General features: G+C 42.4%; 1 protein-coding gene across 1 annotated transcript in view; it reads right to left on the bottom strand.

Moving 5' to 3' along the window:
* The window catches only part of SPATA16 (spermatogenesis associated 16), a 207541-nt gene that overhangs the window by 97450 nt on the left and 82418 nt on the right, over nt 1-27673 (bottom strand). The gene's annotated exons all lie outside the window — the stretch shown is intronic.

Below are 27673 nucleotides of genomic sequence, written 5' to 3'. Positions count from 1 at the left end.
TGGATGACTGGACCAGAGTTATCTATTTCCTGATTACATTTAGGAAACTCTGTTGGTTCATCCTTAGCTGTATCATGGCTACATCATTTAGTATTTAACACTGATCCTACCTTTCAAATAACCCTTCCTAGGCACAGTTGAAGACTTTGTGTAGCAAAATATGTCTTGCAAGATTCTAAGTCGCCTTATTTGGGCATTTGGTCTCTGAAGAAAGAAAGAAAGCTTTGAACATGTTAGAACAAGTGCAAAAAAAGGGAAATAAAGATGATCAGGGAGATGATAAGTTCTAGGACAGTGATGGCGAACCTTTTCGGCACCGAGTGCCGTAAAAAAAAGCACCTGCACACTCATCTGGGCCACAACCTGGAAGAGAAGTTGCTTAGGGCATATGTGTACACCCAAAAATGAACTTCTGGTTTCTCGTGCATGCATGCACGACGGCCAGCTATTTTCTGAATTTCTGACACGCATGCGCGCATGATGATCAGCTCGCCAGTGCCCATGCTCATGCAGGAAAATGGAAGACCAGTTCTTCCAGTATCCAGCACTGACGCATGTATGAAGACCAGCTGATCGTCATGCACACATGGATGCCAGAAACCTGGAATAGGAACGAGCGATGCCATGCGTGCCAGGTGACATGGCTCCATGTGCCACTTTGGGCATGCATGCCATAGGTTCGCCATCACGGTCCTAGTAGGAAAGATGGAGGGATGTTTAGTCTGTCAGCCCTGAAGCCATTTTGGGAGAATCTTCAGGGCTGCCACTGCAAGGCCAGTTGGAGCTGTGTGAATGTGAGGGGGGAGATAGAAATAGCTGGGGGGGGGGGAAATGTGTAGCCAAAACAACATTCTTTCCTGTGGGAGCCAAGGACGTTCTAATCAGGTGTTTGAAAGGCATGGACAAAAGCCAGCCGGAGTAGGCACTGTGACCTGATTGGACCATGTGATGGACATGTGACCTGGGGGCAAGAACTTTGGGTTTTGATTTGGGTAGGGAAAACTCCAGGCCCTTCAGAGTCGGGTTTTCACCAGCTGTGCCAATGTGACATGCCTAATAAATTCCTACTTTGAGGAAATTCCAGGCCTCAGAGGTTTGATTGCATTGGGAATGTTACGTGGAACCTTGACATAGTCTTTGACATCTGAAGAAGACAGGAGGAATCACATAGGAGGAAGAATGTGACCCAATGTCACTTCTATTTTGACAGCATGAAGCAAGCAGGAGGTCAAACACTAGCTGAACGTTAAAGGGGGGGGATCTTTTTATTGGAAACAACAATTGGATCTTGACTCAATAATCCAGAGAGATTATGGACTCTTCTTCATTGGATGTATATCTCTAGACAATCATCTAGGTGATTTAACATGGGATTCAGGTATTGAGTAGAGGCATGATTGCACAGGGTGAAATGGCCTCTTCCCAAAGTGGATGCAATTTTGTAAGGAATGATTGGGTTTGATGACTTCCATGACACTTTTAGTGCTATGTTTCTGGGATTTAGGACTGACGGTAGGTCCTCACCATTGTTTAATTGAATGAAATCTAGTGTGTGCCAGTCCTGCCAGATCAAACTGGCCAGGCAGACACCACGAGAGACAAATTTAAAGCACGCAGCAGTGGGGAAAATGCTCTGAGTGCAGATCATGATTTCTCTCACCCTACATAGGGCCTATTTTAACCTTAAACCTTTGGTGGCAAAGCTTCTAAATCATACCTGCTTCTAAAAATAATTATTTAGGTTGCAGCAGTCCTTTCCTTTCCTTTCCTTTCCTTTCCTTTCCTTTCCTTTCCTTTCCTTTCCTTTCCTTTCCTTTCCTTTCCTTTCCTTTCCTTTCTCCTTTCTCCTTTCTCCTTTCCTCTCCTCCCTCTCTTCTCCTCTCCTCTCCTCTCCTTTTTCCTTTTTCCTTTTTTTCCCTTTCTCCTTTCTCCTCTCCTCTCCTCTCCTCCCCCTCCTCCTTCCCTTTCCCTTCCCTTTCCTTCCTTTCCCTTCCCCTCCCTTCCTCTTCTCTTGTCTATGACTTAATGCTGCAGGGATATATTTCTGGCTGGCTTCAGCTCTCTTTGCAACCTGCCAGCACATGAAACTTCATCATATAAAATAGAAGCCATTGAGTAGTGGCATAAGGCCTTCAGCATGCTGTTTGGATTATGTATGTATTCCCAGGTGATTTGAGCAGGATATTGCTGGGACCAGTTGCAAAAAATAAATCTCCTGCAAGGCACTAAAATATTAAGTGCCAGTATAAATCTCTATGCTTCTTTCTCTGGTATGGTATTTGCCCTTAAAATAGGAACTCATCCTGAGATAATAAGCAGTAATGTTTCTGTTCCCAAAGCAGAACAGTTCACGATCAGTGGCCAAGGGTGAAAGTCCTAGAAACTGTCCTTAAAAAAGAAATAACAATCATTGTATGATGCAAAAAAATGTATCACCTGCCCCAATGTTGGCTACAACTGATAGATTAGGACAGTGGTGGGATTCAAGTAATTTAACAACCGGTTCTCTGCCCTAACGATTTCTTCCAACAACCAGTTTGCCAAACTGCTCAGAAAGTTAACAACCGGTTCTCCTGAAGTGGTGCAAACCGGCTGAATCCCACCACTGGATTAGGAGGGCAGAACAAAACAAAACAAAACAAAACAAAACAAAACAAAACAAAACAAAACAAAACAAAACAAAACAGAGGCATTAAAATATATTTTAAATATATTATATTCATATTAAATATAGCGGGAGAAAAGTGGCACAAAAAGACAGCATCATTGGCTTTGTAGAGCGTTCTTGGCAAGCCAGGCAGGGATAAACAAGCTACTCTGTTAATTTTTTCTTTGCTTTAAACATACATGCTTTGCTTTAAAAAATGCAAACATCTGCTAGGTTTTATCCCCTTATATGTCTCAATCAAGGAGATTGCAGCATGCTGGAAGGCATTTTTAACCCCTTCCTATCTTGTTATTCTGAAGCTTCCGTTTGCTTGCTAGCTTGAGGAAGAGACATGGGCCTATTGATAAGAATGAGGATTTTCCAGTTCTATAAATAACAGCTTTGGAACAGTATTTGTTGTTGTCAAGACTGCTTCAGGGGGAATAAAAACCACCCTCCTCTTCCCCCTGCCTACTGCGGTGCCTACAACTCTCAGTCCGGGTGTATACTATTTGCATGTAAATATATCTACACCTTAACACCATATTGCGTCAGGAGATCTGGGCTTGAAGGGCCTTCAGTTTATGAGTTTGGAAGGTACCACAAACCCCTTTGAATTTTGTCTTCTCTCTGGAGTGTGGGATGCTTGACGAAAAGGAAAAAGAAAATCACTGCAACTGGGGAAGGAGGGTTGGGGTGGTTTTTTTTTTTTTTTTTTGGTAATCTTGGCTGAGCAAATAGAAAAGTCAAGCTGCATTGCATTTGTCTATCTCTGTGCACACACATACACTATGCAGCTTGACATCCCCCCATCTATCTGTATCTCTCTCTCCTATCTCTCTTCCCCCTCTCTTTTTCTCATCTATCTATCTATCTATCTATCTATCTATCTATCTATCTATCTATCTATCATCTATCTGTTTGTTTGTCCATCCATCTATCCATATATCATCTCTATCTCCCCCTCTCCCTCTCCCCCTCTCTCACATCTATCTATCTATCTATCTATCTATCTATCTATCTATCTATCTATCTATCATCTATCTAAAGTGTTGTACCTTATGATTCTTGACAAATGTATCTTTTCTTTTATGTACACAGAGAGCATATGCACCAAGACAAATTCCTTGTGTGTCCAATCACACTTGGCCAATAAAAATCCTATTCTATTCTATTCTATTCTATTCTATTCTATTCTATTCTATTCTATTCTATTCTATTCTATTCTATTCTATTCTATTCTATTCTATTCTATTCTATCCATGTATCATCTCTCTCTCTCTCCATCCATTCAATTAAGACAAGGCCTTCTGCTTATAAATCATATTACAAAATGAGGAGGAGGATGCTTCCTAACCATTTAATCTAATTAATTAGGCATCTCCTACCTCTTCACCTCCATTCCACACCATTACTGATCCTTCCCATCTTGTACTAAAGCCTATACAGTAAGCAGGAGCGAGGCCTCCTTTTGATTAAACAAAAATAAATGTTTTATAAATATAAAAATATCTCTCACTCCCATCAATGGGCCATACTTCCACCTTGTGCAAATTACGGTTTCTGAACATGGGCGGTATGAAGGTTGAGAACTCATTCTAGCATGTTTTAATCAGGTTGGTGAGATATATAAGGGACTAAACCCATCAGATGTTGTTTGAATTTTATTTTACTACAAACATGTTTGGCAGGGTTGAAGGAACATGCAAAAGGAGAAGGCTGACAGTGCAATGATTGATACAATTACGGCAACCAGAGGTTTCACTCTAGCAAGGATTAGCTGCTTTACTGAAGACTGAGTTCAGGACAGCTGTTTATAGACTGCCGTGAATCAACATTGATTTGTCATATCAACAACACTGTCATATCTGGTCTGCCAAACTCTGCATGGCCACTAGATGGGGACAAAGAGATACAGAAGACACTAATTCCTAGCTGCCATTTTAAAATGCCATTTCCAAATAGAAACAGCAATAAATTATATAATAAATAATCATTAATACTGTATGAAATATTCACTTCATGTGGAGAAATAGGAGAAGGAAAACAATATATTCAGTCCTTGATAAAAGAATGAGTTTTTAACAGGTACCTAAAATGTTATAGCGGGTGTTCTCTTGAATTATACATATAATTTTTAATTAAATTCAGTTTAATTATCAATGGAAACACTATCTTTGAGGACTTATTCCACCAAGGAAGGCAAACTCCTGAATGAGCTAGACTGATCAGGCGTTAATCTGGATGTATCTGAAATGAAAATGTCATTATTGTGATGGAATATAGTGAGGAGGTCAATTCCCAGGAGGGAGGGGGTGCATTTCAGAGGAATAAGAGACCACTCAGCCCAGATATTATGTGTTAAAGAAAGAGGATGAAGACAGCCCCTCCCTAATAGCTCTCAGAGAATATGATAGATGCAGATAGTGAAATACTTCAGTTTGGCACGATTGATGTCAGACCCCAAAACCAAGGAAGACATGTCATGATTCTCCCAAGCGTTTCCAATCCCTGCCTTGCCTCTATTGCCTTTGTTTCAAGTGACTGTAATTACTTGGATTCTCCAATATAATAGAACGAACTCCCCCCGGAGATACGGAGGATCCCGGACCTGCGCGCTTTCCGCCGTGCCATCAAAACATTTCTTTCCCAGCAGGCCGGCCTGGCCTAACCTCTCTTTTAAACTTTTTAAAAATTTTGAAATTCTTCAATTTTAATTTGTCTTATGAATTTGGGATGTTTTAAATTTCGTTTTCTGGGCCAATTATTTAATTGCATTTTAATGGTTTTTTAACATTTGTATTATATGTATTTTATTTGGCTGTTCACCGCCCTGAATCCTTCAGGAGTAGGGCAGTATACAAATTCAATTAATAATAATAATAATAATAATAATAATAATAATAATAATAACAACAACAACAACAACAACAACAACAACAATAATGAATGACAAAGCCTAACAGATTTTATTTACTTTACGGCTACCTTGGACAGAATAAGAATAATAAGAATAAGAATAATTTTATTTCTATACCGCCCTTCTCCCGAAGGACTCAGGGCAGTGTACAGCCTATTAAAAACACAAGACAACATCAGTTAAAATAGTTTAAAATTATTAAATAAATTCGGCTCGATTTAAAACCCCAGAAATTTAAAACCCAATTTAAAATTGTTATGTTGATAGACCAGCCTGGCGGAACAACAGGGTCTTGAGTGCACAACGAAACACCCGGAGGTCAGAGATCTTATGTATTTCCGGGGGCAGTTCGTTCCACAGGGCAGGGGCTCCCACAGAGAAGGCCCTCCCCCAGCATTGGAAGCGGAGTCTGGGCAACTGAATGGAGCTAGCAGAGTGTTTTAATGGCCAGATGCCTTTCCTGTCACCAATGCAGAGTTTTGTTCAGCAGATATATTCTCACTGTACTCAGAGACAGAAATATCTGCCTCTACCTAGGATCGCCTGATTGTGAGGTGAGAATGCCACCACTAGGCCACTGCACCACTAGTCTGTCTGTCTGTCTGTCTGTCTGTCTGCCCTGTACAAATTTATAAATAAATAGTTATGCCATGTTTAGGTCCAAGTGGGGAAAGGTCTTAATCTTTACACCAATTCCATATATCCTATAAGCCAGTGTCTCTCAGCCTTGGCTAGTTTAAGATGTGAGGACTATAGTGGCCAGAATTCCTCAGCCAGCAGAATTATCAGCATGGTGGCTAGAGAATTCTGGGAGTTAAAGTCCTCACATCTTAAACTGGCCAAGGCTGATGCACACCACTACACCTATATACCATAAATATCCCTTCTCTGTAACCCTATGTCTGTCTTCTCCTACCTGTTTTTGGCTTAGCCTCCAATCTGGAAAAAGAAATGTGTTCAGGAATTTCAAAATTCATTCAACACTTCATGGCATTTAATCATTTTTTAAACAATAAATTAACCTTATTTTGGTATTTTTTTAAGGAACACATCATCATAGCTCAATAGACATTTTTTTGTTTGGAACTTTCTCCCTGGAATCATAAAATGAAATGGAAGCCTACGAATATCCCAAAGGTGCTTTTTCAAAAGACAACTGAACTTTGTTTTTCCATAAAAGACATTTTGCTTCTCATCTAAGAAGCTTCTTCAATTCTGACAGTTCTTCATTCAGGAAACATCTTCAAGGAAAAAACAAAGACCAGTTGCCTTTTGAAAAAGTACCTTTGGGGTAACCATGACCTGGATGAGTGAGAATCTCCATAGACAAGCCTGCACATAGTAGTCAAAAGCTGCTTAAATTCTGGTTAAGCCCTAATAAAATGCTCATCTAGATTTTTGTTGAAATGCTATAACCATCAGACAGATATATATATCTGTGTGTGTGTGTGTGTGTGTGTGTGTGTGTGTAGTTAATATTTCAGGTTTCTTCCCGTGTAATTGTGGATATATCCCTAAAAGGGTAGAAGCGACGTTTCGACAGAATCTCATCTGCCATCATCAGGCTTATGTGAGGAGTCTTTTGCAGTAACTGCCATTACTATTTCAAATCTGGTGCTGGTAGTCTGGGATGGCTAATATATATATTTGTTTTTTTTTCTATATACATATATATTCCTCTCTCCGCATGTACTCAATGCGATAGATAATTTGTGTGGTAATGGGTGAAACAGCACATCACTGATTATTATGGAGACATTTATTTTGATTTTAAACTAAGTGTTCCATGATAAAAATGTTGTTTCAGCTCTGTTGCAGTCTCTTATCTCATGAATGCATTACCATCTCCTTTAAAGAAATATATTCTGCTAGCTGAGATAATACACTGCCTGGTTTAGTAAAGACAAACATTAATTAGTAATCAAAACAGCTTTAATATTTGGATCAGTTTGAGCCGACTGCTAGGAGAGCTTAGCTATTATTTCTGAGCTCAGAAAACCTAGACCGCCGGAGATGAATGAAATTATTTTGTGGGTGCAGTCTGACGCCTGACACCGATCTTGATCTTGGTTCAATGATGAATTGCAAAGATTTTCTCTTTGGCGCACATATGCCAAGTCAGAGGTCCCTGTAGCAAATCATGATGTTAAAATGATGATACACATTATCAAGAAAATGGCACCATTGCATACTGTACATTCTTCACAACTCATACCCATATATTGCTTGTAACATTTGTATAATGACATCATCGCACACATTGTTTGCCTCCCTTCACTCGCTCCTGTAGATATCCATGTATCCAATATGTTTTGTGGAAAATAACATTTGTTTGAGGAAAAAAAACCCTTTACAGTAATATTTATTAGTATGTGGTCAGATATGTATGTATGTATGTATGTATGTATGTATGTATGTATGTATCAGTGGTGGTATTCAGCCAGTTCTATCCGGTTCGGGAAAACCGGTAGCGGCAGCTGCGGGAGGCTCTGCCCACCTACTCAAACATAATGACGTCCCATTTATCTACATTTTTGACAGTCTGCACATGCGCGGAAGGCCCTGCGTGCCCCTCACATTTGCGAACCAGAAGCGAAGGTAAGTGAATACCACCTCTGATATGTATGTATGTATGTATGTATGTATATATGTATGCATGTATAGCTAGCTAGCTAGATAGATAGAGGCAGACAGACAGATAGACAGATATTTTTGGCTTTTTATATATAAACACAACATATTTTTGGTGTGTATGTGTGTGTCTTTATATCTATATCATCTATATCTATGTCTATGTCTATGTCTATGTCTATGTCTATGTCTATGTCTATGTCTATGTCTATGTCTCTCTCTCTCTCTCTGATTATGTCTATCTCTATGTCTATGTCTCTCTCTCTCTCTCTCTCTGATTATGTCTATCTCTATGTCTATGTCTCTCTCTCTCTCTCTTTCCAAATCCATATCCATATCCACATCCATTGCGATATACATATCATATATTTATAGTTGCGTATCCTGTGTATTTCTGAGCTTTCTTTTCCCTAAAATGCATTGTTTATATTGTTGGTAAATTACACAGTAAACCAAGAGAGCTGCAGATTTCAAATGGTATTTGAAGATTTGGTTTTCATTGATCTGAAAATGTGAAATTAGATAGTTCTCATTCCACTGGTAGCAATAATACACTGCTCAATTCAGTAAACAGAAACAATAGTTAGAAATCAAAGCATTCTCCAAAACAGTGAATGGTGAGAATGAAAAAAAGAAAAGAAAAAAAGAATCAATTTTGGAAAAATACATGAATTTTTCCAGGAGAGTTAGTCTGGTTAAAGGTGCTAAACTATTATGAATCCTGTCTCAAATGCAGAAAACAGCTGCTGAATTTGGCATACGCTGTCTCTCAGCCCTATTCAGCTGATCTGGGCAGAACCAGTACAAACCCATCACTGATTTGTCATCAGAAGGAGGCACAAAAAACTCAGATGGGTGGGAACAACAGACATTATAGAAAAAGTGAATGGATCATCCAGAATTCCATGAACAAATGAGAATGGTAACTGGTGAGTATCTCCTTTAAAACATCTCTTTTAAATATGTGGTGTAAGTACAAGTGTATTCATGATTGCTTTGATTGATTGATTGATAAGAAAGACCGAAAGAATTCGTGGATGAATTAAAAATACTGTAGTGACATAATTTGTGATGAAACTGAAATCAGGGAATACCTGAGTGTTCTAGAAATATTTATGAGAATGACGGTATTATGTTGAAGAACAGAATAGAAATAAAGTTAAAAAAAATGTTACTGTGCAGGGGAAAAAAAAGGTGAAAAGGAAGTAATAAATGCTTGAGAATGTTGAAGAGTGTAAGGTTGTTGTTCTGACCTAGGCTTCCTTTATCTCCCTTGACACGCTGCCAAAAACCTAATTGGCAATTACCTTTGCAAGGCCACATGGAGCACAGAGTCAAAATGGAGCTTCAGAATTTAAACCGACCAGCACGAACAAAGTTGCTTCCTGCAAAGGCTTACGTGCCTTTGCTCCTCCTTTATGTTTTATGGGAGGGCCCAATCATCTCCAAGCCTTACTCCTGAATCGCCCCTTTTGTCTTAACTGTTCTTGCCTTCTGGCAGCTCTGCGCATGCGCACACTGTTTCTTTGCCTCGCTGATGTCAGACTCTGGAGGCTCTGGAGTCAGCACATAACTCCCAGATGGCCCTGGCCCCATCTCTACCTCCGACGCAGAGCCCTCGCCCGAGCCTTCCCCAGACTCCAGAACTGGCCCATGTTCCTCCCCAGCCTCCTCACTGTCTGACTCTGCTGCCAGATCTGCAGGCTGCCGGCGGACAACAATAGTTGCAAGTATAGACGGCATAACTAGAGAAACATTAAAATATGGTAGTGTTCTTATGGACGGACTGTGACTTATTTAACACACATATGAAGGCTACAACATTGGAAGGGTAAATTAAGATAGATAAAATAACCCTTATTGTCATTTTTTTACTGTGAGCACACTGGCACACGTTAAAAATGAAATTCTGTTGCCTGCCCTCAGAAGAAAACATGTATCTACCCATATACATACATAACACACATATATGCATGCTATATACATATTCATACATACATACATATATATATATATATATACATATACACAGTGGTGGGATTCAGCCAGTTCGGGAGAACCGGTAGTTAATTTGCTGTCTGGCCCCACCCCAGGAGTCCCCACGCACCTCATCTTGGCTCCCAGGTAAGTGCAGGGAGACCTCCTAGGTCCAAAATGGGGCATGGGGAGTGGCATGCTCCCCTGTGGCCCACTTTTGCTCCCAGGAGGCTTCAGGGAGTTAAAACCAGGAAGTAACAATGTCCAGGTGGGAGGGCGGAGCTTTGTGCTGCCGCTGCTACTGGTTCTCCAAACCACCTGTTGCTGCCGCTACCGGTTCGGCCGAACTGGTCTGAACCGGTAGCATTTCACCCCTGGTCTTTGCCCTCTTCCTGCCTATCAGACTTTCCAAGCACCACTGCCTCTTTGCATCCCAGGATGCAGCCCCTCCCCTCTGGGACTCAAAACCTACATTTCATCGCAGAAAATTTATGTTTTTTTATTGAGGAAAAAAAAAACATTTGATGAATTAATCATTGGCATCCTTCAGTCTCAAGAGACTATGGTATCGTGCTCTGGAAAGAGGTCCTAAAACAGCATCTAGTATGACTAAAAAGGCCAATTCGAGAGTAGCAATCCTTTCCACACTGAGGGCAGATACATTCTGTCCCCTGCCCAGCCCCCAGATTTCACTGGTTCCGGGATTGCCTCTTTGCCTCAGCCTGCCGGACAAGTGTCTCTTCGAATTGGAGAAGGCCATGCTGCATTTTTAGCCTCCAAGCTGAACGATTGGAGGTCAAGGTTTCCCAATTGTTAATGTCCATTCCCAAGGCCTTTAGGTCCCTCTTGCAAATACCCTTATATCGCAGCTGTGGTCTCCCTCTGAGGCGCTTTCCTTGCACTAATTCTCCATACAGGAAATCTTTCTGAAACCAACCATCAGCCATTCACATGACATGCCCCAGCCAGCGTAAACGTTGCTCTTTGAATAGTGTATACATGCTAGAAATTCCAGCACGTTCCAAGACTGCACTATTTGGAGCGTTGTCCTGCCAGGTGATGCCAAGAATTCATCGGAGACAGTGCATATGAAAGGTGTTCAACTTTCTCTCCTGCTGTGCGTAGAGGGTCCAAGACTACAAGAGTGTGCTCTTGTATTTGGGATGAATTAATAAAACAGAATTATAGAAATTTTGCATGAAATTGGAGTTGAAGATTGGTTGCTGAATGCCCTAAAAGCAAGAATCATGTGTGAAAACAAATAGAATGCTTTGCAAATGTTTCAAAGTGAGCAGAAAGTTAAAAAGAAGATTATGTGACACGTTCCCTTGGTCTGTTGCAAGGAATGATTGTTTTGCAATATAGAAATAAAAGCTGTACATAAAAGCGTGCTTCACCCTATTTTGCTATATGGGAGTGGGAATGGACTATTTTAAGAGAAACATAAATGTAGGTTGGTTGCAATGGGAATGACCCGTACTTTAGACCAAGACCCATGGATTAAACTAGAAGAGATAAAGTTAAGAATAAACGGTAATGGATAAATGGAGATCGAATGGAAACCTGTGTGACCAGTATAAAAGAAGTAGTTTGAGTGGTTTGCTCATGTAGAGACAATAAATGGACATAGAATTGGAAAACAAATCTATGGAAGAAAAATGAATAGCTTGGGAAAAGACCAAGAAAGTCATGTTGGATGGAGTTTATGAGATCCTTCAAAAAGAAGAAGTGAAAAACTTAAGGAGCAAAAGGCAAATCAATATATGGATGTGCTGCATATTTGGATGGATTGCAAGGTAGAAAGGTATAGTGAAATATATTGTAAATAAGAGCCTTGGTGGTGCAGGGGACTAAACTGCTGTTAAAGTAGCACTTAGCTGCCAGCTGCCTGCAATTACTGCGAGTTCAATTCTCACCAGGCTCAAGGTTGACTCAGCCTTCCTTCCGAGGTAGGTAAAATGAGGACCCAGTTTGTGGGGGCAATAAGCTGACTTCGTATAAAATAGAACACCGCTTAGGGGGCCCCAAAAAGCCCTACTAAGCAGGTATATAAAAAGTATGAAGGCTATTCCTTAACGCATTGTAAGCCGCCCTGAGTCTCTGGAGAAGGGCGGCATATAAATCGAACTAATAAATAAATAATAAATAAATAAAAAGTATATATAGTATAAAAGCTGTGTTTCCTTTCTCTAATCTCCATTTTTCTACTTGCCACTTTTTACTCCTTTTCTTTTCTTACATTTTGCATTTTATCAGACAATAACATCATGTATGTAATTCAGTCACTTAACTTTACGGCTCCAAACTTTACGGCTTTGCAGACCGGCAGGGAAGGGGAGAGGGGGTGGTTCTTCATGAGTGGCGGGCAAGCATGTGTGCATACGTAGCTCCATTTGCATAAGCATTGGGCAGACACACCTGCCACTCACATAACTGGAATTGTGCATGAACTCTCGCCTGACCACTGCAGTGCTTAAATGGAGCTGCATGCATGCCCATGTTCGCCCACCGCTTCTGCAGTCCAGTTCTGAACGGGCCGCAGCCCGGTAGTGCAGGGGTGGGTTCCTCCCGGTTCGGCCCGGTTCCACTGAGCCGGTAGCGGTGATATGACATCACCGAACCGGTTCTGCCCCCCTGCCCCCACCCTCTGCATTATTCTTACCTTTTATTTGGCCCCACCCCCAATCTATTGCTGCCTCCTGAGTCCCAGCTATCAGCTAGAGTGAAAAAAACTGTTTAAACTCTTGCCGCGGGGCGTCAAAGGGCCGCCCTACAGCTGATCAGTGTTAAAAGAAAACAAATGAGTAGACCAGTGCCTGCAAAAAGAAATGAATAGACCTGTGCCTGCAAAAATAAATGGGTAGACCAGTGCCTGCAAAAATAAATGGGTAGACCAGTGCTTGCAAAAATAAATGGGTAGACTGATGCCTGCAAAAATAAATGGGTAGACCAGTGCTTCCAAAAATGAATGGGTGGGCCAGTGCTTCCAAAAACAAATGAGTAGACCGGTACAGCTCTGAAAGCAGTTAAAAGCCTGGTAGACCAGTACCTCTGCTAAATCCTAAAGAATTGTCACATGACCATCAAGCCATGCCCACAAAATAAGCCACGCCCACAGAACCGGTAGTAAAAAATTTAGAACCCACCCCTGCGGTAATGGTCCACAACTGGGGAGTTAAGGACCCCTGGCTTAAAGGCAGGTAGGGAAAATATTTCCAACTGATTGTGAGCCAATATGGCCCACTGGTTAGAATGCAGTACTGCAGGCTATTTCTGCCGGCTGCCTGCAATTTGACAGTTCGACTCTCACCAGGCTCAAAGTTGACTCACCCTTTCATCCTTCCAAGGTCAGTAAAATGAAGACTCTGTAAACCACTTAGAGAGGGCTGTAAAATACTATGAAGCGCTATATAAGTACTATCGCTGTTGTCATTTGAAGATGCAGTGGTGTCAAGACCTGAGTCCTGAACTCTTCTGTAGCCAAAGAAATGCATCTTGGGAAGAAGCAACTCATCAAGGAAATAAACACCTGCTTTTACTGGTTTGGTAAAATGCTTTCGAAATAAGAGAAGGATAATCTCTAAACGTTTCTATGTTTTGATAGCAACCAGTGCCCTGAAGAACAAAACATACTCAAAACATGGGAATGTAGCCAAATCTGGAGAATCTACTAGATGTTTCCTCCTTTTCATTGAACAGAACACTGTGAGCTCATTTGGCAGATGTACATTTTATTGGTCATTTGCTTTACTTTTGAAAATTATTCAGAGTAACATCAAGGCTGCAGTTCATGACTTGCATTAGAGAATTCAGCAAGCCAATGGAAATACTGACTGTATGGTTCCTTGTCCATTTCCTTCTCCACTGAACTGTTGACCTCACTACCAGTTAAACTTTTTTGCAGCTAGGATTTCACTTAGGTTTTGATTGCATGCCAAAGTTTGCACTGCGACAAATACATGGGATGAGGACATAATTACAGTTGATTCAATAGAATTGATTCAATAAAAATGCAATTAAAATTACATTAATCGAGTTAACTCGATAAGATCTCATTTGCATCCATCTTGACTCTTGGTTGCTTCTTTATTATTTATTTATTACATATATAAATCTACCTAGCTCCATAAGGACTTTGGATGTGGGAATTTCAGGCTGTGCAATGTGGAATTAAATCCTTCTTTGCCACTGCATCCAAATATGACAAACAATGTCCTCTTTTACATATGGTATGCTTGCAGTTGCAATGTGCTGGTTGAGATGAAATAGTAGGTTCGAATCTTGGCGTAGGAAATCAAGCCATAGTTTGCAATCTTTAAATGCAATGTTAAACTATGGTAAGTTTTAGTTGAAAGGAGAAAGGGAAAATGAAATAAGAAAGGGGGAAGAATGGTGTAATCTTAAATGTATCTGCTTGGGCATAGAATGAGAGATTTCTGGATGGAATCAATGAATAAAAATGTGTTTTAGATTGGATGGCCATCATAGCATGGTCTGAAGTCATCTTTCCAAGCAGCATTTTGTCTTAAATCACCCTTTTCAGGGGAAAGGCTTATTGTAAGAGAATGCCTTGTCTGACTCCTTAGTGAGGGCAAATAGCTTGCTTCTTTTCTTGATTCTTAATTAAGCTTTGCTGTGTCAGCCAATGTTGTGTCCAGAATTGGTGCATTTGGTCCATTCCACTCTCCAGATCACCTGGACAAACGTTCAATGTTCAGTCTGAATTTATTTTCCATGAGCCAGAAGAAATAACAAAGCCCAGAGGTCCAAAGAAGTGTGCAGGAGAAGGCTGACTTTGGCTATCATAATTCATGTTTTTGTAATTTCCAGTCTGGACTAGAAAATTATGTTTTACACAAGGCTATTTCTGATAAGCAAATGGAAGGTTCAATCACTCCCATTGCAAATTTGTGATATGATTGTGTTAAGGCAGGGGTGTCAAACTCAATTTCATTGACTGCCGCATCAGGCTTGTGTTTGACCTGGGGGACTGGGGTGGTGGCGGCCCGGGATGGGCATGGCCAGGGTGGGGGTGGCCAGTTCAACATCACTCGTCAAGGCTCCGTTTTCAGCTGTGATGGCCTCCTGCAGCCCTCTGCCAGCAAAAGTGGAGCTCACAGAAGCTGCATGCGGCCTGCCCAGGCTCCTTTTTCACTGGCAGAAGCACTATGGGCTGGTCCTTCACTGTTTCCAGGTTGGCCTACGGACCAGATCTAAGCACCCCATGGGCCGGATCTGGCCCGTGGGCCTTGAGTTTGACACCCCTGTGTTAAGAGCTCTGGTGATGCAGTGGTTAGAATGCAGTACTGCAGGCTAATTTTGCCCACAGCCAGGAGTTTGATCCTCAGTAGCTCAAGGTTGACTCAGCCTTCCATCTTTTTGAGGTCAATAAAATGAGGCCCCAGATTGTTGGGTGTAATATGCTGACATTGCAACCCACTCAGAGAGTGCTGTAACCCACCATGGAGCAATATATAGGTCTAAGTGCTATTGCTATATGCAGCTGCCTGAATTTATAGACTACTAAAATTCTCATTTGTTTATCTGTTTGTCTGCTTGTACCCTTAAATTAGCCCAAATGATCTATTATGCTGCAACCATTTTTGAATTAACTTATTCAGATTCTGCTAACTTAAAGAATGCATGGAAATCTATTCCTGTGGAATTCACATTTCCATGATAATCAGACCAAGTTGTGGCCATTGCAGTGTCCCTGTGGTCATGTGATTTCCAATTTTCCCTACCCATTTCCCACAAGGAAATCTCAATGGGGAAGCCAGCAGGAAGTCAAAGTCACTCTCACTCCTTTTTTGCTCACCTGTAGCCTTCTTGTTTATCTGTTTAAGTAAGTTAATATTGACTTTGATAACAAGTCCATTTGCCACTACAATTATTTTTCTATTTATAATATGTACTATTCTTAAATGATCAAGGGACCATCAAGCCTTGGGGTGAAAAAAATCCGTGGTCAGCCTAGAATTTAATGTTCATTCTGGTCACATCAGACTGCACTATGTTTCTTTCAAAGGATGACCCAAGGGGGCACAAGGTTGTCTGGTAGCATATATAACTCTGAATTTCTTCAAGATTCAGCAGCTACCTTTCTATTTCCAGACTCAACGCAAGGAAATTTGTCTTTTCTTTTATAGCTTTAAATGAAAGAACACTTTTTACATCATGTTCTCCAGCATGCTTCCCAATCAATCTCAGAGCCCCTGGTACTGTATATGTTCTTTTACCAACTGTGGCTGGCTAATTTCCACTCGTGATTTGAGTTGCTATTGTTGCTACTTAAATTGGGCAAAAAGGTCCATTTTTATGTGCTGATTTGTAATAGAAATCACAGCAGCAGTGAAATCCTACCGGTTCGCACTGCTCTGGGCGAACTGGTAGTAAAACCGGTCAGGAGTGGGTTGTACTTACCTTTACTACCAGTTTGCAACGGGGCCGTGCGCACTCGCTCACTTCGCTCGCGCGCGCACTTCTGCACATGCGCAGAAGCTTCCTGATGACGTCAGGGTCAGTGGGTGGAGTCTCCTGCCGGTTTTACTACCGGTTCGCAAGAACCGGTCTGAACCGGGGGCAACCCACCACTGCTACCGGTTCCTTTCGAACTGGTATGTCCGACTATCAGCTAGAAATCCTGCTTTCTAGTGACACAGCTGCTCCCCCTTGCTGTTATACTTACCTTCCGAAGCCTCCTTTTTCTGTGCATTTGGTGTGTACTGTGCATGTGTGCACGCGCAGTATGCATTTTATGTGCACTGTGCGTGCACACACAGCATTTGTTTGACGTGCAGTGCACATGTGCAGCCAATGAACTGGTAGCAAACCAGTTCAGATTTCACCACTGAATCACAGGCATAATGGGCTACTCATGTGCTGGAGGCAGAGCCTGTGATTATTATTTTTTTTTTAAATAAAAGTGTTGTGTGAATGTTCATTTATGCCCTTATATTTAATCAATTATTTCTTTTATATTATAAAATTGCATCGGAGATTGTACAGAAATCTGGGTGACTTCATGTGTGTTGACTAATCAGTACTGAGTGCAGCTAACTCCTGCTGTTGGTAAACACGAAGGACTATTTGTTTTTTTTTTTAAAAAAATCAAAACTAAATTCCACAGAGAAATCATTACATGAGTTCTGAGGAGGTATAAAATGGATTACTTCAGTCTTGCTTCTCAGATTCAACTGTTTTGGATGATAATAAAAAGAACAGCCTTAAAGTTTCACACAAAGTGTATGACAATGCAGTTAGATCAGGGAGAGCACATTATTTTCCTGATCTGCAGAAATATTACAACAATGGAATTTATTAAGTTGGGCGATTGAGGAGGCAGAAGCAAGGTAGTGCGTGACAACAGCTCTTTATTGTAGTGTGAACTTCAGCAAAGGTTATAGGCAAACAGCTCCCTTTATATACCTTACCGGCCAGGGAGCTGACCAATCACAAATGACCCATTGTTGTTTTAAATCTCCCGCCAAAACCATATACATAATAGAATTCTTATACACACCAAACAAAAACAAAAGGCTTGGGTGCATTACATTTGCAATTTGTGTTTATTCTCAGTTAAAGTTTTGGGTTTTTTTAAAAAAATAAACAATAAGAATTGCCATGCATTAGTAGAGCCAATAAGAAAATCTGGAAAAAATTCACAAGCTGGCTATGAGTATCAGTTGCCTCTTTTTGTTCATTCTAACCATCTATCAATAATCATATGTGTATGTCATTTTTCATTCCATTTATCTTACGGAGTAGCACTTGGAAGATTTGTTTCCCCATCGGTTTATCTGGTCTTTTACTAAGACTGTATGATTAATCTTGAGAGTGAATTTCTGCTTAAACAATTCTCACTTTTTTTATTCTTGGACCCAATCCCAACTAGATTTAGATACATAGTAGAGGACAAAGGGAGAGGGAAAAGTATCTTTTTCTAGCAAATGATTTTGTGTCAACTGAAACTCAAATCCAACAATGGCCTTATGATTTTGTGTGAGCAAAGAATTCCGTGCTAATTATAATTACCAAGGTATTTTTAGTGACAGGATAGACAAGAGATCATAGAATCCTCAACTGTATGAACTTGATGGGAACTTATAAGCAATTTAATGCAACAAGCATTACTAGATGTAGGTTATTATCTTATCAGTGATGGTCATTGTTGAGGGTGAGGGTACATTCTCCGAGCTTGTGGGTTGGTTTCTGAACATTTTGTTACCAGGCAAGGTAACATTTCAGCAGAGTTAGGGGATGTCAGTGTTCTTCTGTTTATAAGGCCTTCAGGTCAGTGGTGAAATCCAAATTTTTTGGGGTGTGGCTTGGTGGGCATGGCTTGGTAGGCGTGGCAGGGGAAGGATACTGCAAAATCTCCATTCCCTCCCCACTCCTGGGAGAAGGATATTGCGAAATCTCCATTCCCACCCCACTCTGGGGCCAGCCAGAGGTGGCATTTGCTGGTTGTCTGAACTACTCAAAATTTCCGCTATCAGTTCTCCAGAACCTGTTAGAACCTGCTGGATTTCACCCTTGCTTCAGGTGTGGGTGTGTCAGTTGGGGGTCTTGTGATGGGTCAGCTCTCCCCATATCTACTACTTCAGCTCCAGGAATGTCCCCCCTCCCATCTCATCTCCTAGGGGATATTATCATCAGGGAAAATAAGTAGGTGAAAGTCAAGCGTCCTCTTGCCAGCTGCCCCCATTTTCTCCTCCTTATGTCAGCACTGAAACGAATGTAGTTTGGAGTGCTGACACTCTGGTTGGCTGTGGTGGTTGATCTGGATTCTGAGCGGTTCTTAGGCTGGTTGTAGGTCAATTTGTCTGTTAATGGAATCGCTTGTGTACTGACACTGACCACCCCTAAACTCTGCTGAAGATGTTACCTAGCCTGGTAATGAAACGTTCGGAAACCCACCCACAAGCTCAGAGAATGAACCCACAACCTTCATTCTTAGCTTATCTGCAACTTATTGGGGGCAATAAGCTGACTTTGTATAAAATAGAACACCGCTTGGGGGGGCCAAAAAGCCCTACTAAGCAGGTATATACAAAAGTATGAAGGCTGTTACTTAAAGCATTGTAAGCCGCCCTGAGTCTCTGGAGAAGGGCGGCATATAAATTGAACCAATAAATAAATAAAATAAATAAACCTCATCCTAGCTACAGATATTCACCGCTATTGTAAATGGTCATTGGTATTATGCCACGGATGAAATGCTCCCAGATCGGACCAGATCGCCTGATCTGGTAGCGATTTTTCCCTGTGGTTCAGTGATCCGGTAGCAATTGCCGCCCGGGTGTCATTACTTCCTGGTTTTAACCAGGAAGTAATGTTTTTTTACCTTCTGCGCATGCGTAGAAGGTGTGCACGCGTGCATGGCGCGCACGTGTGATGCGCACATGCTTCCGAACCGGTAAGAAAGGTAAATAGATTTCACCCCTGTATTATGTTATATGCCATGCTGCCTTCACCACAGAACTGAAAGCTGCTTCCCCATCCTCTTATTATTTTCCATGGTTCTTCCTAATTCACATTTATTTATTTTTCTTTGCTAGCATTTTCCTGTTAGTGCAAGGTCTGCTTCCACATACACACACACACACACACACACACACACACACACACACACACACACAAAAGTGGTTGGATTATATTGTGAAATATGACTACAGGTGCTTTAGTCCTTGACTTACAACAGTTCATTTAGTGACCGCTTAAGTGAAAAAAGTGACCTATGGCTATTTTTCACATTTATGACCCTTGCAGCATCCCTATGACCATGGGATCGAAATTCAGATGCATGGCAACTGGCATATACCATGTTTCCCTGAAAATAAGACCCTGTCTTATATTTTTTTGAACCGTGAAATAAGCGCTTGGCCTTATTGCCATGCGCTCAAAAGCCCATTTGGGCTTATTATCAGGGGATGTCTTATTTTGGGGAAAACAGGGTATTTATAACGGTTGCAGTGTCCTGGAGTCTCATGATCATCTTTTGCGACCTTCTGAGGAGCAGAATCAATAGGGAAGCCAGATTCACTTAGCAACCATGTGACTAACTTAACAACTGCAAATGATTCATTTAACAATTGCAGCAAGAAAAGGTCATAAAATGGGTCAAAATTCACTTGACAACTTGTTTAGCAACAGAAATGTTTGGCGTCAATTGTGATCCCAAGTTGAGAACTACTTCTACAAATTTTAGTCTTCAGCAAGAAGTCAGCAACAAGGTTCTCCTGGAACCCATCCCTCTCTTTCTTGCAAATGGTGCTTCCACACAACGGCCAGAGAAATTTTGGACTGAATTGTGGTCATAAACTGAGCACTACCTGTATGTGTTTATGTATATCCCTAGGAGAGGAAGAGTAGGTTGAAAGGAAGAGCAGCCGCCAATTTATAGGCAACTTCGCTTGTGTATCTAAGAACGGACCCTGATTCTTAATTTCAATGGCAGATATTTCAGGATAGCACTGTCAGCTCATTAAAGATTTACCATTGCCACATTAACCTTAATGCTCTCTTTTTATGAGCATGTTATTCTTTCTACAAAGTCTAGCGTTAGTCTTCACTACAGTTTATTTGAAAGTTTCCCTAACACTCTATTTCACCCGCACAACAATTTCATTAGCTGTTCTTGTCGTTTCTAAGTCTTCAGAAACTGCTTCTTTACATTTTCATTAAATATATTTTCATTGGAAAACAAGTGTGTGCACTTATGTCTGTTCTTCTATGCCAGGTGTGTCAAACTTGATTTCACTGAGGGCCGCATCAGGGTTGTTTTTGGCTGTGGGGGCATGGCCAGGGTGGGTGTGGCCAGCTTGACGTCACTCATCGAGGCTCCGTTTTCGGCCACAATGGCCTCCTGCAGCCCTCTGCCACTGGAAACAGAGCCTGGGAAGGCAGTGTGCAGCTCTCCCAACAGTGGTGGGTTGCTACTGGTTTGCCCCGGATTGGGCGAATCGGTAGGGTGGCGGTGGGAGGCTCTGCCCACCCACCCGGATGCGTGCGCAAGCACTCAAGCGCCCATGAGCAAACTTTTGAAACCCACCCCTGTCTCCCGAGCCCCGTTTTCACTGGCAGAGGGTTGCAGGAGGCCGTCGCGACCAAAAATAGAGCCTGAGAGGCCCGCACGTGGCCCTCCCCAGCTCTGTTTTCGCTGGCAGAGGCACTGCGGGCCGGTCCTTTGCTGTTCTCAAGCTTGGCAACTTTACGTAGATACATAGACTTCATTTCCCAGAATTCCACAGTCCACATACCTTAAAGTTGCCAGCTTTGAGAAATACTGCAACAGATATTAGTCCGTGTACATATCTGTGTGTTTATATACACATGCAAACATGCAATGTTTTTTGGCTGAAGAAATCAACATGCTAATATTAAGGATTTTCGATATCTGTGCTGACAGATGTTTTAACAAACATCTGGCCAAACTCAAAAATACAGCTTGAGAAAGATGCAAGTGTTTTCAAATACAGTGGTTTTGAGGAATAGCTTTCCTTCTCAAACCAATTTTATGATTGCTCTCTTTTCTTGGAATAAGAAGTAAAATCAGCTTGCCAGGTACAAATACAAGAGCCAGCCAGTTCCTGTCTTGTTGCCTGTGAGCCGTTCAGAGAAGCACCGTAAAGCAGCTCACTCCGCCTCTGAGGATGCCAGCCACAGCCACTTTCAAAATGTCCGGACCGGAGAAAACTAGAGCAAGACCGTGAAGCTCAAAAACTCATCACTACCTGATTGATGCCAGCCATGAAAGCCTAAACCACTATAGAAGAAAGGAAAAAGATCTTTTAAAAGTTAAATAGGATCTTTCTTTTTAACAATGAGCATGAGCTTTTCTGTATTAATTAAGCCAGAGGTCTTCAAACTTGGCAGCTTTAAGACTTGTGGACTTCAGCTCCCAGAATTCTCCAGCCAGCATAGCTGACTGGAGAATTCTGGGAGTTGAACAGTGGTGGATTCCTCCCGGTTCGGCCCAGTTCCACCGAGCCGGTAGCAGTGATAATATGACGTAACCGAACCGGTTCTGCCCCGCCCCCTGCCCTCCCACGTTATTCTTACCTTTTATTTGGCCCCACCCCCAATCTATTGCTGCCTCCTGAATCCCAGCTGATCTGCTAGAAGGAAAAAAGCTATTTAAACTCTTGCGGCGGGGCTTCAAAGGGCCGCCCTACAGCTGATCAGTGTTAAAAGGCAGTGTGCTGGTAGACTAGTGCCTGCAAAAACAAATGAGTAGACCGGTAAGCTCTGCAAGCAGTTAAAAGCCTGGTAGACCAGTACCTCTGCTAAATCCTAAAGAATAAATGAGTAGACCAGTGCCTGCAAAAATAAATGGGTAGACCAGTGCCTGCAAAAACAAATGAGTAGACTGGTATAGCTCTGCAAGCAGTTAAAAGCCTGGTAGACCAGTACCTCTGCTAAATCCTAAAGAATAAATGAGTAGACCAGTGCCTGCAAAAACAAATGAGTAGACCGGTACAGCTTTGTAAGCAGTTAAAAGCCTGGTAGACCAGTACCTCCGCTAAATCCTAAAGAATTGTCACATGACCATTAAGCCATGCCCACAGAATAAGCCACGCCCACAGAACAGGCAGTAAAAAAATTTAGAACCCACCCCTGGAGTTGAAGTCCACAAGTCTTAAAGCTGCCAAGTTTGGGGATCCCTGAATTAAGCTATCGTTCCTTTTAAGAATAAACTCGGGTGCTAAGACTAGCTGAAAATGGGAAACAAAGAATTGTGTCAGTCTAAGCAAGTCCACACATCATAAAGTTGTCAAGTTTGAAAAGCATGGTCTAGGACCATGACAGCGAACCTATGGCACGCAGCACCCTCTGTGATGGCACACAAGCCTTCGCCCCAGTTCAGCTCCGCTGCACATGCGTGTGTGCCTCCCGCTGTCCAGGTGGTCTTTGGGTCTCTGCTGCGCATGCGTGGAGGGCGGGGCATTGTGAGGGGCCACACTCTGCCCCCTACATGCATGAGGGGGTGGAGTGCATGCAGGGGCCACACTTGCATGCACAGGGGGCGGGGTGCATGCGTGGGGCTGCACACACATTGCATTTTGAGGGTTTGGGTTCAGGTGTGCGTGTGTTCATACATGCATGCGTGTTCACACTTGTGCATTCGCACACACATGCACATTCACACACATGCATTTGTGCATGCATGCACATTCGCACACACACATTTGCACATGCACGTGCTTTGGGCACTCGGTCCGGAAAAGGTTAGCCATCACTGGTCTAGGACAATGAGACAGAAATGGACTCTGATGGCATCTTCAATACCAACCAACTTTATTAGGAGGATATATATATATATATGAATCCTCCTAATAAAGTTGGTTGGTATTGAAGATGCCCTAACAACAAGAGTTAGCCTTGAAGATGAGATGGCTTCAGAGGATGAGCTTGACTTGAAGATGAGCTTGCCTTCAGAAAATGTGAGTGCTCCATTACTGGAAGCTTTCAAAAGAAGACTGGGCAGCTATTTGTCTAAAAGAGTATAGGGCAGTGATGGCTAACCTTTTTGCCATCGTGTGCCAGAAGCGGGGGGGGTGTTGTGCACGCGTGTGCCCACACCCATAATTCTATGCACCCTGCCCCCACGTATGTGCGCACGACCTCCCCTGCTCCCCCCGCTCCTGGCACGCGATGGCACGGTAGGCCTGTTTTTTGCTCTCCTCAGCCTCCAGAGCTTTTCTAGGAGTCTGGGGAGGGCAAAAACGGCCTCCCGCCCCAGAGGCTCTCTGGAGGCCAGAAATGGCCCGTCGGCCTCTGGAGGGCCTCCGGGGTGGTGGGGAAGGCTGTTTTCGCCCTCCCCAGACTCCTAGAAAGGCTCTGGAGGCTGGGGAGAGAGAAAAATGGGCCTTCCCCACCCCCCCAAGGTCCTCCGGAGGCAGGAAACAGCCTGTTTCCCTATTTCTGGTGGAGCCAGAAGGCTTGAAAATCAGCTGAGCTCGCGTGGCCACCAATATGGCTACACATGCCACCTGTGGCACGCGTGCCATAGGTTCGCCATCATGGGTATAGGGTCTCCTGCTCGAGCAGGGAATTGGACCTGCAGACTTCCTAGGTTTCTTCCAATTGTGTTATTCGATGATTCTACCTAATTCTATGTTTATTTACCTGAAAATGGGAGCACAAACAGCAGGAGAGAAACATCAGCATATTTGCAGAAGTTCTGATGTTTTCTCCCTGATATCATAGGGAGTCTGAAATCACTCAAGTTGAATGTCAGATGCAAAAGAAAAAACAGACCATCTGGGAATGGAGAAGCAGAGAGCTGGGAATACAATGCTTTTCTTGGAAGGAACAACTGGGACTGACAATATGCACATTTCATTAAATGTAATTGATTCATTCATTAATAACAAGACAGAAGATTCACCAACTAAAACATTTTAATTAGTTGAGAAGTATATTCCTCTTTTCCCTACGAAAATGTTGCCTATAATAGAAAATATGCAAGAAATCATTTTCAAGAAATATATATTCCCACTTTGCAAACCAAGTGCAGGTGGAATTTTCTTGAGTTCTTTACCAGCTGATTAAAGTGGTGGATGAGGATAATAGAGAGACCTAAATTCAAGTCTGCCCTTGGAAATTGAAAGATTTGGACCTGCTTGCTCTCAGTTTGAGAAACTTCCCAGAGTTGTTGTTGGGAGAATAAAATGAGGGCATGTTTGTATGAAGCATGGGAAAAAACTTTAAGAAATCCATAAATGCACATTTTTTTCTTTGTTTCTTTAATCAGAAATAGAAAAACAGTTCTGCAATATAACAGCACAAGTTAGGCTCCATTTAACATATATGTAATAATAGGATGTCCGTAGAAAAGGACCGGGCTTACATATGATGTTGCTTACCCTCCTGAATGCTATCTGGAAGAGCTATGCCAAAGCTCTTGGCCAAGTTGTGTGCCTTGGCCAAGGCACACAACTTCCGCCAGCATTTGTGTGTTGCAAATTGATTATGGGCCATCACATTTTTTTTCATTCCTAGTGACCACATAGATTTTCTCCTAGAAGACAATCTAGCCCCAACCTGTTCTTTCAATTGTCAGAGTTTGTTGCTGCAATCACATCCAGAAAGCACACACAGGTAACTGATTCAGCAGGATTCATTAACTTCTCTTTATATATGATATAACACATGAAATAAATCTACAATATCAAAAGCGGAGGAGAGAACAGTTTCCAGTTTCAGTACAGAGAGCAGGCTACTTTCAGTTTCAGTTCTGAGCACAGAGCTAAGCCACGCCCAGGCTCTAAAACTGTTTCAGTCACCAATCAGCTCCCATTGGCTGATCTGTTGCCATGCCTATTCATTGGCTGACCTTGTTACTATGCCTCTTTCAGACTATGAACTAAATACACTGACATCAACCTCCCAAAGGTTCATTCATTGCAATTGTAACTGAGATTTGATGTAAAACTCCTCTATTAATTAAAAGTTTCCTGTTTCCACTTCCTATTTGACTTGCTTGTGTATACAGTAGATTACTGTATACACACATAAGAGTCGTGGTGGCACAGTGGTTAGAATGCAGTACTGCAGGGTTAACTCACTGGTCACTTCAGGAGTTCGATCCTGACTGACTCAAGGTTGACTCAGCCTTCCATCCTTCCGAGGTTGATAAAATGAGGACCCAGATTGTTGGGGGCAAATAGACTGACTCTGTAAACCGCTTAGAAAGGACTGTAAAGCACTATGAAGCGGTATATAAGTCTAAGTGCTATTGCTATTACTGTAAACCAGACATTCCCAACATGGTCAAAGGTGCTGTCGCTCGACTTACAACAGTTCACTTAGTGACTGTTTGGAGTTACAACAGCAATGAAAAACTGAGACTTATGACCATTTTTCACACTTATCACCGTTGTAGCATCCCCATGGTCATGTGATATACATGACAACCAACTCACATTTATGACGGTGGCAGTTTCCCAGGGTCATGGGATCCCCTTTTGGAACCATCTGACAAGCAAAGTCTATGGGGGAACCAGATTCACTTAACAACCATGTTACTAATCTTAACAGCTGTGGTGATTCACTTAGCAACTGTGGCAAGAAAAGTCACAAAATGGGAAAAAACTCACTTAACAACAGAAGTTTTGGGCTCACTTGTGGTGGTAAGTTGAGGACCAGGCTTCCACGTTCTTTCCAGTCTCCCAACGGTGCACTCATTGCAACTGTAACTGAGGTTTGTTGGAAAACTCCCATGTTAATTAAAAGTTTCCTGTTTCCCTTTCCTATTTGACTTCAGTCTTTTACAATACTGTAAACCAGACATTCCCAACATGGCCAAAGTAGCTGCCCCTGTGGATTTATATGTCAGGTTTCCATGACTGGAACTTGGCAGCTTATCACAGATCTCTTGACACTTCCCTGCACCCTTAGCTCAATTGCTTGATTAGACTTGGCAGAAGGCTCACCCTGTAGGGCTCAGCTAAATAAGACTCTTTATTGAGGGCAAGTACAAAGCCATACGAAGCTGCTGATTGCTCATGGCCAGTGAGAGAGGGAAAATAACGTCTGAATCCTCAGTAGTTTCAGTTGGTTGTTTCTTCCTTTTGTCCTTCTCCACAAATTAATAGACTCCTGGCCCAGAGTTTGGTAGGTCTGAAGCCAAGTGGTTAATGCAGGGGTCAGCAACCTGTGGCGCTGGAGCCGCATGTGGCTCTTTCACCCCTCTGTTGCGGCTCCCTGTCACACAAAATATGTGTCACAACCATCAATGTGTGACACCCGCCGGCACACAATTTATTGAGCTTTTCAACCCCCAGTAGGCCAACCATGGATAAATCCAACAAAAGAAAAGTTTCAGAAGAAAACAGAAGGTTTAATTCAACTACATATGCTAGTTTTGTGGCCGCTCAAGAAATAGTCAGGCACGAGAAGGGTTTTGTGGCTCCTGGTGTTTTCTTTTTTGTGTGAAACGGGTCCAAATGGCTCTTTGAGTGTTTAAGGTTGCAGACCCCTGGGTTAATGTATACCATCCCTGGTCCAAGAACTCCACTTCAACTCTCTTCATATTATAGACATTGGAGCCACCGGTGGGCTTCAAAATTTTTAGCAAAGGGTTCTCTGCCTGGTTGCTGGGTGGGCGTGGCCGTGGTGGGCGTGGCCTAGTCGGCCTCCTGCACCATGGTGGGCAGGTGATTTTGCCCTCCCCACGCTCCGGGGAGGGCACAAACGGTCTACCCAGGCTCTGGAGGTCCTCTGGAGGCTGGAAATGGGCCCAAACTTCCCAAATTTTGGTAGGCCCATTTTTCACCCTCCCCAAACCTTTGCACATGCCCTGCATTTATGTGTATCCAAAATGGGCCGTGTGGGGACTCCTGGGAACGGTTGGGTGGGGTAGGTGGGGCCACCCAGGAGTGGGATTTGGGGAGTTCTCTGAACTGCACAGAATCTTAGCTAGAGATTCTCCCAAACCCCTGCGAACCCCCAGCAACCCACTCCTGATTGGAGCCCAAGGTATATGAAAGGCT

This window comes from Pituophis catenifer, unplaced genomic scaffold, assembly GCF_029215685.1.
Source record: "Pituophis catenifer annectens isolate HBS135680 unplaced genomic scaffold, rPitCat1.0.hap2 SCAF_6, whole genome shotgun sequence".
Classification (NCBI taxonomy): domain Eukaryota; kingdom Metazoa; phylum Chordata; class Lepidosauria; order Squamata; family Colubridae; genus Pituophis; species Pituophis catenifer.
The sequence above is the reverse complement of the archived record's forward strand: the minus strand, read 5'-3'. Positions and strand labels throughout refer to the sequence as shown.